This window comes from Scatophagus argus, chromosome 21 (assembly GCF_020382885.2).
Source record: "Scatophagus argus isolate fScaArg1 chromosome 21, fScaArg1.pri, whole genome shotgun sequence".
Classification (NCBI taxonomy): Eukaryota; Metazoa; Chordata; class Actinopteri; family Scatophagidae; genus Scatophagus; species Scatophagus argus.
The window spans coordinates 168,984-186,678 of record NC_058513.1 but is presented as its reverse complement, the minus strand read 5'-3'; positions in this window follow the sequence as shown (position 1 = coordinate 186,678).

Below are 17,695 nucleotides of genomic sequence, written 5' to 3'. Positions count from 1 at the left end.
GCTATATTGCTCAGAGAGTTCTGGCTGCGTTTTGAGGACTGCAAACCCCAGTTTTCTGCATTAGAAGTAGAGAAACTGACTGACAATGCCTTGAAAATGGTTATTGTTAGAATGTTCAATGAAACTGTAAGTGCAGAGGACATCTGTTCATGGCTGGGAAGATATTGTACTGTTAAAGGCCAGGCTACCAAGGTGAGAGATGAGGATGGTATCTGGAACTGCGCATGGAGGGTCCCCATTCAACAATGGCAGGACCCTCATGGCTACCAGGGCCTGAAACATCTCCCATCCGTGATAGTTTTGGGAAATAACAGGGGCTACATTCACTACCAGGGCCAACCCAAGCTATGCCGAAAATGTGGTGAGCACGGGCACCTAGCTGAAGCGTGTCAGCAAATTGTTTGTGGGAAGTGTAGAGAAATTGGGCACACCTATGAGGAGTGTACCAATGGCAGAAGGTGCAACCTCTGTGGAGAATTAAACCACCTCTACAGAGATTGCCCAAAATCTTTTGCCAACAAGTTGAAAGCAAGTGCAAAAACTAATGGAAACAATGGGAATGGACAAAGAAAGGAAATGTTTGTTGAGTTAATTGAAGAGGCGGAGCTGGAAAATTCAAATCTCCCGCCAATTCCTGTGAGTGGACAACAAGAATCAGGTGAGGCGGGAGAGGGGGAGGAGTCTGAAATGTCCACACAAGAAGGGACCAGTGGAGACACTGGGGAGTTGCAGACGGTGGGCGGAGCTAGCTCCGAAAATGGAAGCGAAGATGCTAGTGAGGAAGCCCCGCCCCCAAATACCCAGCATGCAAAGAGGACCTTAGGAGAACTGTCCCCTGAGTCTCTTGGAGCCTCAGAGAAGAGGGGAAGAGCTGGTAACTCCTCTGACAGCTCATCTGTGGAGGAGCCCAGAGTCTTTCCCTCCAATTCCCCAAATGAGGTTTCATTTCTTTCAATTGCTCTGCAATCAACCCCGAAGGACTCAAAGTTCAATATGAGACTACCACGAAGGCCAACCCCCAGAGTCCGAAAGGGGAACGGAGCTCAGATCCCGCACTCTTCCCCCATGAGAGTGAAGGATGAGTGCCATTCACAGGAAATAAACTAGGGCTATGTTGTTTTAATCCTTTTAGGATTTTAAGATTACATACCTGTTCATTTTAATCATACTCATGGCGCTCACCTTCTCAACCATCAATGTGAGAAGTGTGAAGTCACGAGTTAGAGCCCAGACTGTTTTAACTTTTCTTAATTCTTTTAAGTCAGATGTGTTTTTAATACAAGAATGTAGCCTGCCCTTCTTAAAACAGTACAACCAATGGGAAAGGATGTGGCCAGGAACCTCCATATGGAGCGGCTCAAATGAAAACAAAAATGATGGACTGGCCATTTTAATCAAAAACCCACGTGTCTTGGTGAAGGGCAACACTGTGGTGAGAGACGGACGGGCACTTTTAACACGACTGACTTTTATGGGAAAAGATTTTAACGTCTTAAATATTTATGGCTTTAACGACAAAAATGACAGGTATGAACTCAGAATCAGAATCAGAATCAGCTTTATTTGCCAAGTATGTGTGACCATACAAGGAATTTGACTCCGGATTTTTCTCTGTCCTGTGCACCATACAAAATACAAAATACCAATAATAATAATAAAAGGAAGAATAAAATATTTGCAAGAGAAAAAAAATATATATATATATATATATACATGTAGTGCAAACAGTGGAATGAGGTAGTGCAAACAGTGTGATGGTTCACACAATGGCAGGTGGTTTACGGGGAGATCAGGGAGACAGCCTGGGGGAAGAAACTGTTTTTGTGTCTGGTAGTCTTGGCATACAGAGCTCTGTAACGCCTACCAGAGGGAAGCAGATCAAATAGTTTGTGTGCAGGGTGAGAGGGGTCTGCAGTGATGCTTCCTGCCCGTTTTTTGACCCTGGACTGGTATAAGTCCTGGATGGAGGGCAGGTCGGCCCCGATGATTTTTTCTGCAGACCTGATTGTCCGTTGCAGTCTGTTTCTGTCCTGTTTGGTGGCCGATCCAAACCAGACAGTGATGGAAGTGCAGAGAACAGACTGGACAATGGAGGTGTAGAAGATGGTCAGCAGCTCCTGAGGCAGGTTGAACTTTTTCAGCTGTCGCAGAAAATACAATCTCTGCTGGGCCTTTTTCCTGATTAGGTCTACGTGGGACTTCCACTTGAGATCCCGGGCGATTGTAGTTCCCAGGAACTTAAAGGAGTCCACAGTAGACACTGTGTTGTTGAGAATGGTGAGAGGAGGTAAGGTGGGTGGGTTCTTCCTAAAGTCCACTGTCATCTCCACAGTCTTGAGCGGGTTAAGCTCCAGGTTGTTCTGACCACACCAGAGGACCAGCTGGTCTACTTCACGTCTGTAGGCAGCCTCATCACCATCCTTGATGAGGCCAACTACTGTTGTGTCGTCCGCAAACTTAAGTAGTTTTACGGACGGGTCCTCTGAGGAGCAGTCGTGTATAGGGAGAAGAGCAGTGGGGAAAGAACACACCCCTGGGGGGCGCCGGTACTGATGGTTCTGGTGCTGGAGGTGATGCTCCCCACCCTCACCTGCTGCCTCCTGTCAGTGAGGAAGTTGTAGATCCACTGAGAGGTGGAGGTCGGCACTGTGAGCTGTGAGAGCTTCTGGCGGAGGATTTCTGGGATGATAGTGTTGAATGCAGAGCTGAAGTCCACAAACAGGATTCTGGCATATGTCCCTGGGGTGTCGAGGTGATGAAGGATGAAGTGCAGTCCCATGTTGACTGCGTCATCCACCGACCGGTTTGCCTGGTAGGCAAACTGCAGGTCAAGCCGGGGGCCTGTGATGAACTTCAGGTGGTTCAGCACCAGCCACTCAAAGGATTTCATGACCACAGACGTCAGGGCGACGGGTCTGTAGTCATTCAACCCCGTGATGGTGGGTTTTTTGGGGACTGGGATGATGGTGGAACGTTTGAAGCAGGAGGGTACTTCACACAGCTCCAGAGATCTGTTGAAGATCTGGGTGAAGATGGGTGCCAGCTGGTCAGCGCAGATTCTCAGGCAGGAGGGGGACACTCCGTCAGGTCCTGGAGCCTTCCTGGTCTTCTGCCGCTGGAAGAGCCGATGCACCTCCTCCACATTGACCTTCAGTGCTGGTAGGAGGTCTGAGTTGAGGGGGGAGGGGGAGGTGTCAGGTATGGCACAGAGGTTGAGTGTTGTGGATGGGGTGGGAGAAGGGTGTGAAAAGCGGCAGTAGAAGCTGTTCAGCTCCTCTGCCAGTCCCTTGTTATCCACAGGGTGGGGGGATGGGCTCCTGTAGTTGGTGATGTCTCTCAGGCCTTTCCACACTGAAGTAGGGTCGTTGGCTGAAAACCTGTTTTTCAGCTTCTCAGAGTAGCACCTCTTTGCAGCTCTGATCTCCCTCGTCAGTGTGTTCCTGGCCTGCTTGTACAGGGCCCTGTCCCCACTTCTGTGGGCCTCCTCCTTAGCCTGGCGCAGCTTCCTGAGTTTATTGGTGAACCATGGTTTGTTGTTGTTGTATGTGCAGAAGGTTTTGGTCTGCACACATGAGTCCTCACAAAAACTGATGTAGGATGTCACAGTGTCAGTCAGTTCATCCAGGTCTGTGGCAGCAGCCTCGAAGACACTCCAGTCAGTGCAGTCAAAGCAGGCCTGTAACTCTTAGAAGAATTGCAGTCCCACATGCTAGGCAGGGTACCTTTAGTTGTAGGAGGGGATTTTAATTGTATTTTAAGTAAAAATGATAGGAAAAGAGCAGGGGAAGATTTTAAAATGGATAAAACATCGGTTTTATTGCAGAAACTATGCAGGGATTTTAAACTACTGGACTGTTTCAAGGCCATGCATCCCAGAGAGGAGGGCTTCACCTGGTTCAGTGGTGATGGCGCCAGAGCCTCTCGCATAGACTACATTTTATCACGAGATTGCCCACCAACCGATGCTAGATTGACACCTGTTTTCTTTTCCAATCACATGATGCTCTCCTGCACCCTTGTACTCTTTTCTGGTGTGACGGCTGGGAGAGGTCTGTGGAAACTCAACTGCTCCCTTTTAGAGGATAAAAAGTTAGTTAGTCAGTACAGGGAGCAGTACAAAGAGTGGCAGACCCTCCAAGACTTTTACGATACACATGCACAGTGGTGGGAAATGGTGAAGGGGAGGACCCAGACTTTCTTTAGGCAGGCAGGGAAAAAGAAAATAGATAGACATAGCTGCAGCTGATCCAAAATGCAGCAGCTAGAGTTTTAACAGGAATCAGTAAAAGGGATCATATCTCCCCCATCTTAGCTTCTCTTCACTGGCTTCCGGTAAAATTCAGAATAGACTTTAAAATTCTCCTACTTACATATAAGGCCCTAAATGGACTAACCCCATCATACCTGCAGGATCTAATAGTCCCATATATTCCCAATAGAACACTCAGATCACAGAGTGCAGGTTTACTTACAGTTCCAAGAATTTATAAAAGTAGAACGGGAGGACGAGCCTTTAGCTATCAGGCACCCCTGCTGTGGAACCAGTTGCCAATCTGGGTTCGACAGGCAGACACCACCTCCACTTTTAAGACTAAACTTAAAACCTTTCTGTTTAGTAAAGCATATAGTTAGCACCAAATAAAGTGTGTAGGGCTGGTAGGCATAGTTTCACCCACCTCATGATATATAGCCACAGGTAGAATAGGTCTGACTAACTGTTAATCTTTAAATCTCTATCATAGCTAAGCTGCTATAGGCCTATGCTGCCGGGGGACACAAACATGATCCACCAAGCAGTTTCCCCTCCTCCTTTTCCTCTTCTATCCTCTCCCCTCGTCAGATTAACATGCAGTTCATTATTTTATGTCACTAACTGTGTGTCCAGTTCTCCTCGTAGTCTTGTGTCTCTCCCTCCCTCTCTCTCTCTCTCTCTCTCTCTCTCTCTCTCTCTCTCTCTCTGTATCTTTCTGCAGGTATCTCTCCATCCAGATCTTCAAGTTGAACTGTAGCCGGCTCTATGACCAACCCAATGTGTATTGCTGACATCTGCCTGTCATTCCTCTATGTACCGACTATGGGCGGGGTGGTTCTCCCTACGGGCCGAAATCGAACTGATAGGATAGTGATTCTCAACATCACATAAAAAAAAAGAATACATGAATGTTACAGCAGTTCATTATAATTTTCAATACTATAAATTTCCTATAACTTGTGAAATGTTAAAATCATATTGAGGTGGTAGCAAAAAGTGAAACTAAACAGTTGAGATTTTGTTTTGCTTATCTTTTTAGTAATGTCATTTCTCATGTTGCAAATTGCTTTCCTGCCTGTACAACATCCATTGCACGTCTGCCCGTCCTGGGTGAGGGATCCCTCCTCTGTTGCTCACCCTGAGGTTTCTTCCATTTTTTCCTGTTAAAGGTTTTTCTGGGAGTTTTTTCTTAGTCGATGTGAGGGTCGAAGGGCAGAGGATGTTGCTGATGTTATGTTAAGCCCTTTGAGACAAACTGCTTGTAAAAATGGGCTATACAAATAAAGTTGACTTGACTTGACTTGACTTGACATAACAGACGCATGCTGGGACTGCAGAAAAGATTACAAAGGTATTTTAGGTTACGCCAACAAGGTATGGATTTTAATGAAGAAATGAAACAAGTCAAGTCAGAAATGTCGGCCTTGGCAGAAATCCAAAGCAAAGGTGTAATCCTGAGGAGTAAAGATAAAGAATTAGAAGAAGGAGAAAAATGCACAAGATACTTTTTTAAGAAAACAATCAGCCAGAGCAAAAGTATCTCATGCCTAAAAACGGACAAAGGGACCATAGCAGAAACAACTGAAGAAATAAACCATACTGTAGAAAACTTTTATAGTAAATTGTACAAGAGAAAGCCCTCAGATAAAGACACCACAAAAGAACTTCTAAATTTTATTGAAAGAACAGTGAAAGACAGTGAGCTTTTATCCCAAGATTTTACCCTTGACGAGTTAAATAAATGTATTTGCGCTTTTAAAAGAGGGAAGTCACCAGGAGAAGATGGGCTCCCCCTGGAATTTTATTTAACATTTTGGGATATTTTAGCACCTGACTTGCTTGCCGTTTTTATGGGTTTTGAACATCTCGACCGACTACCTGACAGTTTTAGAGTAGGGATAGTGACTCTTCTTTACAAAGACAAAGACAAATCTGACTTAAAGAACTGGAGACCTATCACGCTCTTAAACTTGGACTGTAAACTTTTTAGCAAACTTTTAGCATCCCGTATGTCCCTGTTTTTAGAAGAACTGATTCACCCGGATCAAGCCTGTGCCATCCCGGGGAGGAAGATCACGGACAGCCTCGTACTGATCCGAGACACCATCTGTTATGCGAGAGACAGAAACATGAGACTCATAGTGCTAAATTTAGACTTTGAAAAAGCCTTTGATCGGGTCTCGCACCAGTACCTTTTCCAGGTACTGCAAAAAATGGGGTTCCCGGAAAGGTTTATAGCCTGGGTGGGATTGCTGTACGAGGGAATTAGCAGCAAATTTGTGGTTAACGGGCATCTGACAAAAGCAGTAAATATAAACTGCGGTGTCCGTCAGGGTTGTCCCTTATCTGCCCTCCTCTACGTACTATGCATAGAACCATTGGCACAGATCTTGAGAAGGGACGAACGAATCAATGGGATAAGAGTCCCTGGGAGCGGGGGACTGGAATCCAAGTTGTTTTTATACATGGATGATCTTAACATTTTATGCTCTGATCTTTTATCCGTTAACAGGACGCTGGACTTGACCGACTGGTTCGGACAGGCCTCTGGGTCAAGACTGAACAGAAACAAGACCAATGCCCTTCTGTACGGACCGTGGACAGCGACTGAGACAGCGGGACTCCCCGTGACAGTGACTGACACAGACATGAAAATACTGGGAGTAAAATTTGATCGGGAGGGGGGAGGGAAAACAAACTGGCGGGACCTGGTAGGGAAAGTTAAAAAAAGACTTGGGTAAGGGAGTATTTTCCCTTTTTGGAATTTTTAACATTGGCCAGAATACCCAAAGTGGAAGAATGCGGTGGTTTTGGATTCTTCCAAATCTTATAACGGGTGAGAATACACCACTTGGAATCTTCTTTTTGGTATTGTGCAACTAAAAGCAGACACCAGATGGCACTGAAAAGGTTATTTAATCTATGGTTTATTGATTTAGAGTCACCAATTGGAAGGGGAGGGACTAAAGGCTTTTAACCACTCAGAAACTAGTTCCAGAGTGACTATATTGTTTCATGGTCTTTCCAGAAATGAAATGCAACAAGCTAATACTGCTTCAAGTGCTTAAGATGGAATATTTTAAGTGTGTTAGATTAACATATTGAAAGTGGAGAGACAGATTGGAATCAGAACCATACCACATAAGTATTTGTGTTTCCTCATTGTTCCAGGAGTGAATTGCAAGTAGGTAACAGTCCTTCAGTGAAAAATTGGACTACTTTTGGGATGTCCAATCCACAGATTTGGAGGGTCAAAATGCAGTCAACAGTCAGAAACATGATCAACAAGATAGGTCCCTGTCAGCGGCATGATTACTTCTCAGCTAAAGCTATTCAATAGGTCCATCCATCCATTTCCTGTACCGCTTATCCATCAGGGTCGTAGGGCAAGCCTATTCCAGCTAACTACGGGCGAGAGGCGGGGTACACCCTGGACTGGTTGCCATTTGCAGGGCTGACACACAAAGACAGACAACCACACACTCTCACACTCACACCAAGGGGCAATGTAGAGTAGCCAATTAATTTAATGGGCATGTTTTTGGGACTGTGGGAGGAAGTCGTAGTACCCGGAGAAAACCCACGCAGGCACTTGGAGAGCATGCAAACTCCACACAGAAGGGCTCGAACCTTGAACCCTCTTGCTATGAGGCGACAGTGCTAACCACTACACCACCATGCCACCCTAATCAATAGGTCATTGCAAAAAATAAATAAATAAGTAAAGAAAAAACTATAAAAATACATTCCCAAATTTCAAGTTCCACAACACGTGGTGCATTGCCATAAGGCTGTCCCAACATCACTCACCTCCACCCCCTCCACCATCACCAAAAGGGATGTCCACAAGCTCTTTGTGTGGCTGAAATTAAGGAAAGCTCCAGGACCTGATGGTGTCTCCCGAGCCACACTAAGGCACTGTGAAACTCAGCATGCTCCAGTGTTCACATTCAGCTGGCAGTGTGGTATGCAGACGTTCTGCACACAACAGTCCCACGGAGAAGGTGCCCTTTTGCAAGGCAACAGTCATTAAAGTGTGTGGAGAGTACAAGAATATAATTTTCGTTTCAGAATTGGCTAGTTTAATACCATTTTGTAGGTCTGTCCCTTGCAAGAACAAGCATGCCAACGTGACATGAGAAAGTACTAATGATAGTACTAGTCTACTGATGGTTGTGATAGTTGGTGAAGGTTCTCAGTCATCCAGGTCATGGTCTGTGTAGCAAATTTTTAGGGCATCTGGAGTTGTTAGGGTTCTTAAAGACGTTTAGCCTCTCATCCAAGGAAACTTCAGTTCTGAAGTTCAGTGTGTGTGTGACTACTAATGACTTTGAGGTTAATAAAAACTGGAGGAAGACAGTAAAGACAAGAAAGAGAGATAGTGAGGCTGTAGCTGTGAAACGGATGGATTTATAGTGTTATGAAAAAAAACTTTTAGAATCAGAAGGGAAATTCTTTTTCGTACAGACATTACACTTGCAGTTTTCCCGACCAAGAAAGAAAAGTGAAAGATATAAAAGTAGGATGAACAACAGATGAGTATAAATCTAAAAATACAGTTATTTACATGTGTTAAAAAACTAAAAAATACAGATATTTACATGTGTAAAACCATATATACATTGTATATATAAAAGTACGTGTGTCCGTCACAGTGCAGAGTTTAACAGTTTGATGGGAACAGGCAGGAATGATTTCCTGTGTCGCTCTGTGGTGCATCATGGGAGTAAGAGTCTGGCAACTGCCCCAGCACGCAACAGCATATGTGATGGCACTGGACACCACAGACTCATAGAACATCCTCAGCATCGTCCTGCAGATGTTGAAGGACCTCAGCCACCTAAGGACATAGAGGGCCTTTTCTGCAGACAAGTTATGGGCAGACGCTTTACGAGAAGCTCATAGCAGGTGGAGAGGTGGATCAGGTTGTGATCTGACCTTCCCAGTGGGGGGAAGGGGGAAGAGCTGTAACAATCCCTTACGTTAAAGTTAAAGTTAAAGTGACATATCTTGTCATTGGAGGGAACTCACTCCAACGAAATTTGTTCTCTGCATTTAACCCACCCAAGTGACGTGCACACACACACAGCAAACCCGGGGCAGTGGGCGACCGCGTGCAGCGCCCGGGGAGCAGTGGGGGTTAGGTACCTTGCTCAAGGGTACCTCAGTCATGGACACCGGGACGGGGAATCGAACCAGCGATCCACCGGTTACGGGTCCGACACCCTAACCGCTGATCCACGACTGCCCCAAACTTGCAACGCCCAACGTGGGGCATACGTTGGCATACAGCAGGTCTATTGTTCTTCCCTCTCTGGTGGGACAATTCACAAACTGAGTGACAGTGGCGAGTGTTTTGTCCAGGTTAGTGTGGTTGAAATCACCTGAGATTGCAATGAATGCACTCGGGTGCTAAGTCTGTATCTGGGCTACTGCAGAGTGAATAGTTTCACATGCCGTGCTGGGGTTTGCAGAGGAACATAAACAGTCACCATGACAACATGTGAAAACTCCCTGGGCAAGTAATATGGACGTAGTCCAACGGCACACAGTTCCACATCCAGGCTGCAGATGCGCTCCTTTACCGTGATGTGAGCTGGATTACACCACCGGTTGTTAACGAGCACGGCAAGCCCTCCCCCTTTGTGCTTACCGCTAGCAGCGCAGTCTCTGTCCGCACGGACCGTATGGAAGCCTGTTACTGTCATATTGTCGTCGGGTATATCCTGGTGCAGCCATGTCTCTGTAAAGCACTTCAAACCTCACATTTCCCATGACAATAGAGGGGAGACACGGCTTAAACTTCCTAGTCATAAGCCTCCGTTGTTTCAAAGCTTCCCTCCTCCTCCGTAGCTTTTTATTTCCCCTGCATTCTCTGTGAGTCTTGATCCAGCATTCAGCAGGGATTACTGTTTGTGTTTTCCCCGGAGCGGTGGCCGGCTTCAGGTACATCAGCTGATTCCGAGTGGGCAGCGAAGAGTTGCATTGCTGCACCGAAAAGTGTAGTTCAGCGATGAACAAAAACACTGAAAGAACCCACAACTTTCCTGGTGTGTGGTGGGTAGAAAAAGAGTGTAGTCTGTAACAGGCTGCACACGTATCAATGCATGCGCACTGTATGCACTGTGTGCACTTTGAATTTATTATCAACAATATTGTTGTTTGATTTTTTGAGTTGTTTGATAGGCAAAGCACAGTGATGCAGTTTGCCTACAGGCCAAACATCGGGGTGGATGACGCTGTCATCTACCTGCTGCACAGGGTGCTGACTCACCTGGAGAGTGCTGGGAGCGCTGTGAGAATCATGTTTTTTTACTTCTCAAGCACATTCAACACAATTCAACCGGTGCTGCTGAGAGGGAAGCTGGAGAGAGCAGGAGTGGATGCACATTTGGCTGCTTGGATCATCGACTACCTCACAAACAGGCCACATTATGTGAGACTGCATAACTGTGTGTCTGAGGTGCTGGTCTGGAACAGTGCTCTCACCTTCCCTCTACACTTTGGAAATCACCTACAACACCAGCAAATGTCACCTTCAGAAGTTCTCCGACAACTCAGCCAACTCATTATTGGCTGTGTGTCTGAGGGGAATGAGACGGAGTCCAGGTCAGTCATCGTGGACATTGTGGACTGGTGTGAGCGCAACCGTCTGTGCTTAAACACCAGTAAAATGAAGGAGATGGTGATTGACTTCTGGAGAAGGACATTAGGAGGTGGAGTTGCCGCCATTTTTGACCCAAACTTATCATTTAGTCCAAAGCCCAAAGTCAACTGCCATTCATTCGAAAGCCTTATTCTTACTCTCTCACACCCTACCTGGAAAACAATACAACCAATTTTTATTGTTGTAGTGTACCACGCTCCTGGCCCATACTCTGAAATGTTACTGAAATTTCCAGAGTTGCTATCGAGTCTGGTCCTTAAAACTAATAAAGTTATTATTATGGGTGATATCAACATCGACATGGATGATAGTAATGATAGCCTTCGTGCAACATTTATCTCTCTCTTAGATTCAATCGGCTTCTGTCAGTGTGTACACGAACCCACTCATTGCTTCAATCACACTCTTGACCTTGTTCTGACATATGGTATAGATGTAGAATATTTAACTGTCTCTGAACAAAATCCTCTTCTGTCTGACCATTGTTTAATAACTTTTGAATTTATACTATTTGACTTCATACCACCAAGAAAAAACTCCTACACTAGGTACCTGTCTGATAGTGCTGTGGCTAAATTTAAAGAAACAGTTCTACTGTCATTAACTTCAGTATCATGTCCCCATACGAGTGAACAATACAATAATCCCTCTCAAATCGACAATTTCGTGGACAGTGCTGCAAGCTTACTAAGGACAACTTTAGACTCTGTTGCTCCGCTAAAAAAGAAACTCATAAAGCAAAAGAAACTTGCACCCTGGTCTAATACAGAGGTTCGCAAAGCAAAACGTGCAAAAACTTGAGAGGAAATGGCGTTCCTCCAAATTTACTGAATCTCGCTCAATCTGGCAAGACAGTCTTAGATTATATAGGAAGGCCCTACAGACTGCCAGAGCAGCCTATTACTCCAAATTAATTCAGGATAACAAGCATAATCTCAGGTTTCTCTCCAGCACTGTAGCCAGGCTGACAGAGAGCCAAAGTGCTATCGAGCCTTGTATCCCTGTGACCCTTAGCAGCAATGACTTTATAACCTTTTTTAACAACAAGATCTTAAGCATTAGAGACAAAATTCAGCATTTACTGACCTCAGCTGGTACTGATGTAACATCAAACACTAGTGTCTTAGAACCAACAGCAGAAACAGATAATCATCTTGACTGCTTTTCACCTATTGATCCCCATCAGCTATACTCACTCGTATATTCATCCAAGCCAACAACATGCCTCTTAGAGGCATCCCTACGAACCTTCTCAAAGAAGCTTTACCCTTACTTAGCACCTATCTATTAGACATGATCAATCTGTCCCTGATAACAGGCTATGTACCCCAGTCCTTTAAAGTAGCTGTAATCAAACCTCTCCTTAAAAAACACACACTTGACCCAGAGGTTTTAAGCAACTACAGACCAATATCTAACCTTCCATTTCTTTCCAAGATCCTTGAAAGAACAGTCGCCAATCTGTTGACTTTCTCCAAAATAATAACTTATTTGAAAATTTTTAATCTGGCTTTAGAGCTCATCATAGCACAGAAACAGCATTGGTCAAAGTCACAAATGACCTCCTCCTGGCATCAGACAAGGGATTTATCTCTGTCCTTGTACTGCTAGACCTTAGTGCTGCATTTGACACCACTGACCACTCTATATTACTGCAGATTGGAACACCTAATTGGCATCAAAGGAATTGCATTAAGCTGGTTTCAGTCTTATTTATCAGATCGATTTCAATTTGTTCATGTTACTCACAAAAGTTAGTCATGGAGTTCCCCAAGGTTCTGTCCTTGGGCCAATATTATTCAGCCTGTATATGCTCCCTATTGGTGATATTATTAGGAAACACACATACATAACTCACTTAACACCTTCTTCAGCCGGTTTGAAGAAAATAACAAAACAACACCTACAAAAGCCCCCGTCAGCCCAGACAACATAACACTTCAACTGGACCCAGCAGACGTGAGGAGGACCCTACTCAAGGTGAACCCCAGAAAAGCTGCAGGTCCAGACAACATTCCAGGGCGTGTGCTCAGAGACTGTGCAGACTCACTCACTGACGTTCTCACAGACATCTACAACACCTCTCTGAACCAAGCCTCCATACCAGCAAGCTTCAAAGCGACCACCATTGTACCACTACCAAAGAAGTCACCAGCATCATCACTAAACGACTACAGACCCATAGCACTCACTCCCATCACGATGAAGTGCTTTGAAAGACTAGTAAAGGCCCACATTACATCCACCCTCCCCAATACTCTGGACCCATATCAATTTGCATACCGCCCCAAGCGCTCCACTGATGACGCCATAGCAACAGCACTCCACCTCTGCATGGCTGACCTGGAGAACAAAAACAGTCACGCACGGATGCTGTTCATCGACTTCAGCTCCGCGTTCAACACTGTCATCCCCCAACATCTGGTGAACAAGCTGAGTGCAATAGGCATCAACACTCCACTGTGCAACTGGCTGCTGGACTTCCTCACAAACAGACCGCAGACAGTCAGAGTCGGAAACAACTCCTCAGCGACCACCATCATAAACACCGGGGTGCCACAAGGATGTGTGCTTTCTCCTCTGCTGTTCACACTGATGACCCATGATTGCTGTGCCAGATTTGCAACAAATCACATCATCAAATTTGCTGACGACACAACAGTGGTGGGCCTCATCAGTGACGACGACGACTCAGCATACAGGGAGGAGGTACACCAACTCATCAACTGGTGTGAGAGGAACAACCTGTCACTCAACGTCGCCAAAACAAAAGAAATAACTGTGGACTTCAGGAAAAAACAACCACCACACATCCCACTCTTCATCAATGGCAGTGCTGTGGAGTCGGTGAAAAGCACAAAGTTCCTTGGAGTGCACATCACAGAAGACCTCACATGGACCACAAACACCACCTCCCTGGTCAAAAAAGCACAGGCACGACTCCATTTGATGAGAAGAGCTGACCTCCCCACATCTGCACTCACCATCTTCTACAGGGGTGCCATTGAGAGCATCCTGACCAGCAGCCTCTCTGTCTGGCACGGCAGCTGTCTAGCTGCAGACAAGAAGGCACTACAGAGGGTGGTGAGGACTGCAGAAAAGATCATCAGATCACCACTACCAGCCATTCAGGACCTCTACATCTCACACTGTTCCAGAAGAGCAATAACCATCATCAAAGACCCCACTCACCCAGCACATAAACTGTTCTCCCTACTACCATCAGGGAGGCGCTACCGCAACATGCGGTGCCGCACAAGCAGACTGAGAAACAGCTTCTTTCCACAAGCCATCAGACTCATCAACACACTGATGAACACTCCATGAACATTTCACGACATGTCACTTGCACTTTACTCTTTGCACCTTACATACTGCATCCTACTGCACATACCGGTATGTCCATTGACTGTACTTCTGCTGCTATGACTGTGTGTGTGTGTGTGTGTGTGTGTATTTTTATTGTACATAGTTTTATAAGGATGCTGTCCTTTTACTGCACACTGTGTGTGCCTGTTTTGGGTGTATGTGTATGGGTGTGTGTGCGTGTGTGTGTGGGTGTGTGTGTGTGAAATTTTTGTCACTGTCTTACCTACATGTTTAGTTTTAGTTTTAGTTTTTAGTTTTTACTGCACATTGGAGACTGGTCAAACGAAATTACAATTTTCTGTGCTAACCCCTGTTACATAGATCTTTGACAATAAAGTACACTTTGACTTTGACTTGACTTTGATACGTTTTCATTGTTATGCGGATGACACACAATTGTACTTATCAATGAAACAAGATGAAACAAATCAGCTAGTCAAGCTTCAGGCATGTCTTAAAGACATAAAAACCTGGATGACCTGCAATTTCCTACTTCTAAATTCAGACAAATCTGAAGTTATTGTTCTGGGCCCCGAACCCCTTAGAAACAAATTATGCAGTGATATTGCATTGCCAGATGGCTTAGCCGTGGCCTCAAGCTCCACTGTAAGAAGTTATCTTTGACCAGGACATGTCCTTTAACTCACACATAGCGAATATTTCAAAGACTGCATTCTTTCACCTCTGCAATATTGCAAAGATTAGGCACATCCTGAGTCAGAAAGATGCAGAAAAATTAGTCCATGCATTCATTACATCTAGACTGGATTACTGTAACTCCCTTCTATCAGGCTGGCCCAATAAATCTATAAAGACTCTCCAGCTAATCCAGAACGCTGCAGCACGACGACTGACAAGAACCAGCATGAGAGATCATATTTCTCTTGTTCTGGCTTCTCTACATTGGCTACCTGTAAAATTCAGGATAGATTTTAAAATTCTCCTCCTCACATATAAAGCCCAGAACTGTCAGGCGCCATCTTATCTTAAAGAGTTAATAATACACTATTATCCCACCAGAACTTTGCGTTCCCAAAATGCAGGGCTACTTATGGTTCCTAGAGTCCTCAAAAGTAGATTGGGAACCAGAGCCTTTAGTTATCAAGCTCCTCTACTATGGAACCATCTTCCGGTTTCGGTCCGGGAGGCGGACACCCTCTCTATATTTAAGAGTAGACTAAAAACTTTCCTCTTTGATAAAGCTTATAATTAGGGCTGTCCTAGTCCGGCCCCTAGTTATGCTGCTATAGGCTTAGACTACCGGGGGCCCTCCCATGACACACTGAGCTCTTTCTTCCTCTCTCTCTCCTTCTGCACACATTCATGTCTCATTAATGCATATTACTAACTCAACTTTTTCCCTGGAGTCCTTGTGCTTTCTTGTCCTGCAGATTCCTATCGATCCTGATTTGGACTTCCTGCTGTGGTCCTGCTGTGGTCCTGCTCGAAACCTACTGTGATTACTACTGTTTAGTCATAATCTGATTTAAATCTGTTACGACTCAGTACAGCTACTACCATTATTGTTACTACTATTGTTATCAAAATCGCCATAATACCTTCTGTATACTTCATTGTCATTATCATTATCTACATTTCCGATACTTCTGGTATTATTACTGCTGCTATGCATCTCTGCTTGTGTGCTCCTTCTCTCACACCCCACCCCCTCTCCCTCTCTCCCTTGATCTATCTCTCTCTCTCTCTCTCTCTCTCAACCCAACCGGTCAAGGCAGATGGCCACCCATCTTGAGCCAGGGTCTGCTCCGAGGTTTCTGCCTTCTAAAAGGCAGTTTTTCCTCGCCACTGTCGCCAAGTGCTTGTTCAAGGGGGAATGTTGGGCTCTCTCTATTTACAGTTTAATTAAAGAGTTTGATCTAGACCTGCTCAAACTGGAAAGTGTCATGAGATAACTTTTGTCGTGAATTGGCGCTGTGTTGTTATGAGTTTAAAAGGTTAATTAAAAAAGGTTAAAAAGATAATTAAGGTCAAGCTTAAAATACTATTATTATTTACAGTATATTTACAACTTCACTGCATTTCATTTGAAGTTCCATGAACATGTATTGGAATTCTCGTTTCTCTCCTGTGAGAACCTATTTTCTCATGCGCTATTTGTCTAATGACAGCCTCCGTAGGCTAGGTAATGTTTACACTCGAAGAGTTTCCCACGTTGTATGAACGTCTTACAGTTTGCGTTCTTTCCAGCTGTATTTTGCATTCTTTTGAGCCCAAAGATAGCATTGTTGGTATGTATCTACTGTACTACTTCTTGTGTTGTAATTACATGCTTCCGTAGTTCGTTTTTGTGTACCGGTAATTTAGACGGAGATTTAAGGTAAAGCTAATACTAGAACATGCAGACGTTACTGCTAGCTCTCAGGCTACATGAGGCACGTTGTGCACGAATTTACGAGCTTAGATGCGAACCTGAATGTGTGATTTTTCATGCTTCTGCAAACGTATACATTTATTAATGTACGAGGATGATCTTATGAGATTACCAGTTTATTGTTGTTTAGCGCAACACTGATTTGGGCTATGTTTTTGTACGTGTCAGTTTCACAAATTTCTTACACGTCATTAAACCTGTGGACGGCAAATCTAGTCTTCAGAGTCGTGATGTTAAGAAGAGTTTATCTGGCTGTAGTGTATGAAAGTGTACCGAAGGCAGCACAGGCGCCATATAAATAAACTGAATTGAATTGAATTGAATTGTATACCGCTGTATATTGTACTGTGCTCACTCGGAAATTGCTAATTTATTATCTTTATATTTTATTTTGTGACTGTTTTTGCTCACTTTTTGCACTCTTTTTTCTTCTTGTGAGCTGCCACGACAAGTGAATTTCCCCACTGTGGGATCAGTGAAGTTAATCTTATCTTAATAATTGTTCAAGATGTGACATTGAGACAACAAACCATTTTAACAGGAAAACTGAATATTAACAAAATGTGTGTCTAGGTAAAAAATGTATAGTGTTTTGGAAAAGAGCACTTCATATATACTTTACACTGTGTGCACTTTTCTCATTATTATTTCTTATTTGTTCTATTTCTATCTTATTTGCACCTTCTGTTTATTATGTATAGTGTTCTTATTTCTACAGAATATTCCTATTGTACATAATTCAGATATTTGAACTCCTCTGTAGACCGTAAATGTGATTTTTGCATTGCTAACATTCATGTTAAAAAAATAATAAAATTGCTTTCCCGATCAAGCCTTCAGTGGGACAGTTTGTGTGGAAGACAGTGAAAGAAAATTACTGATGTCCATGCACAAGAGTGGATCCCTTCATTTTATGATGAAACCGATTTTGTTTAAGTGATCTTTTCCCAAACATGCTTGAGTTGTGATCACATGAACCTCCCTGTGTCCCTCTCCTGAGTCTCCTCTTCGTTTG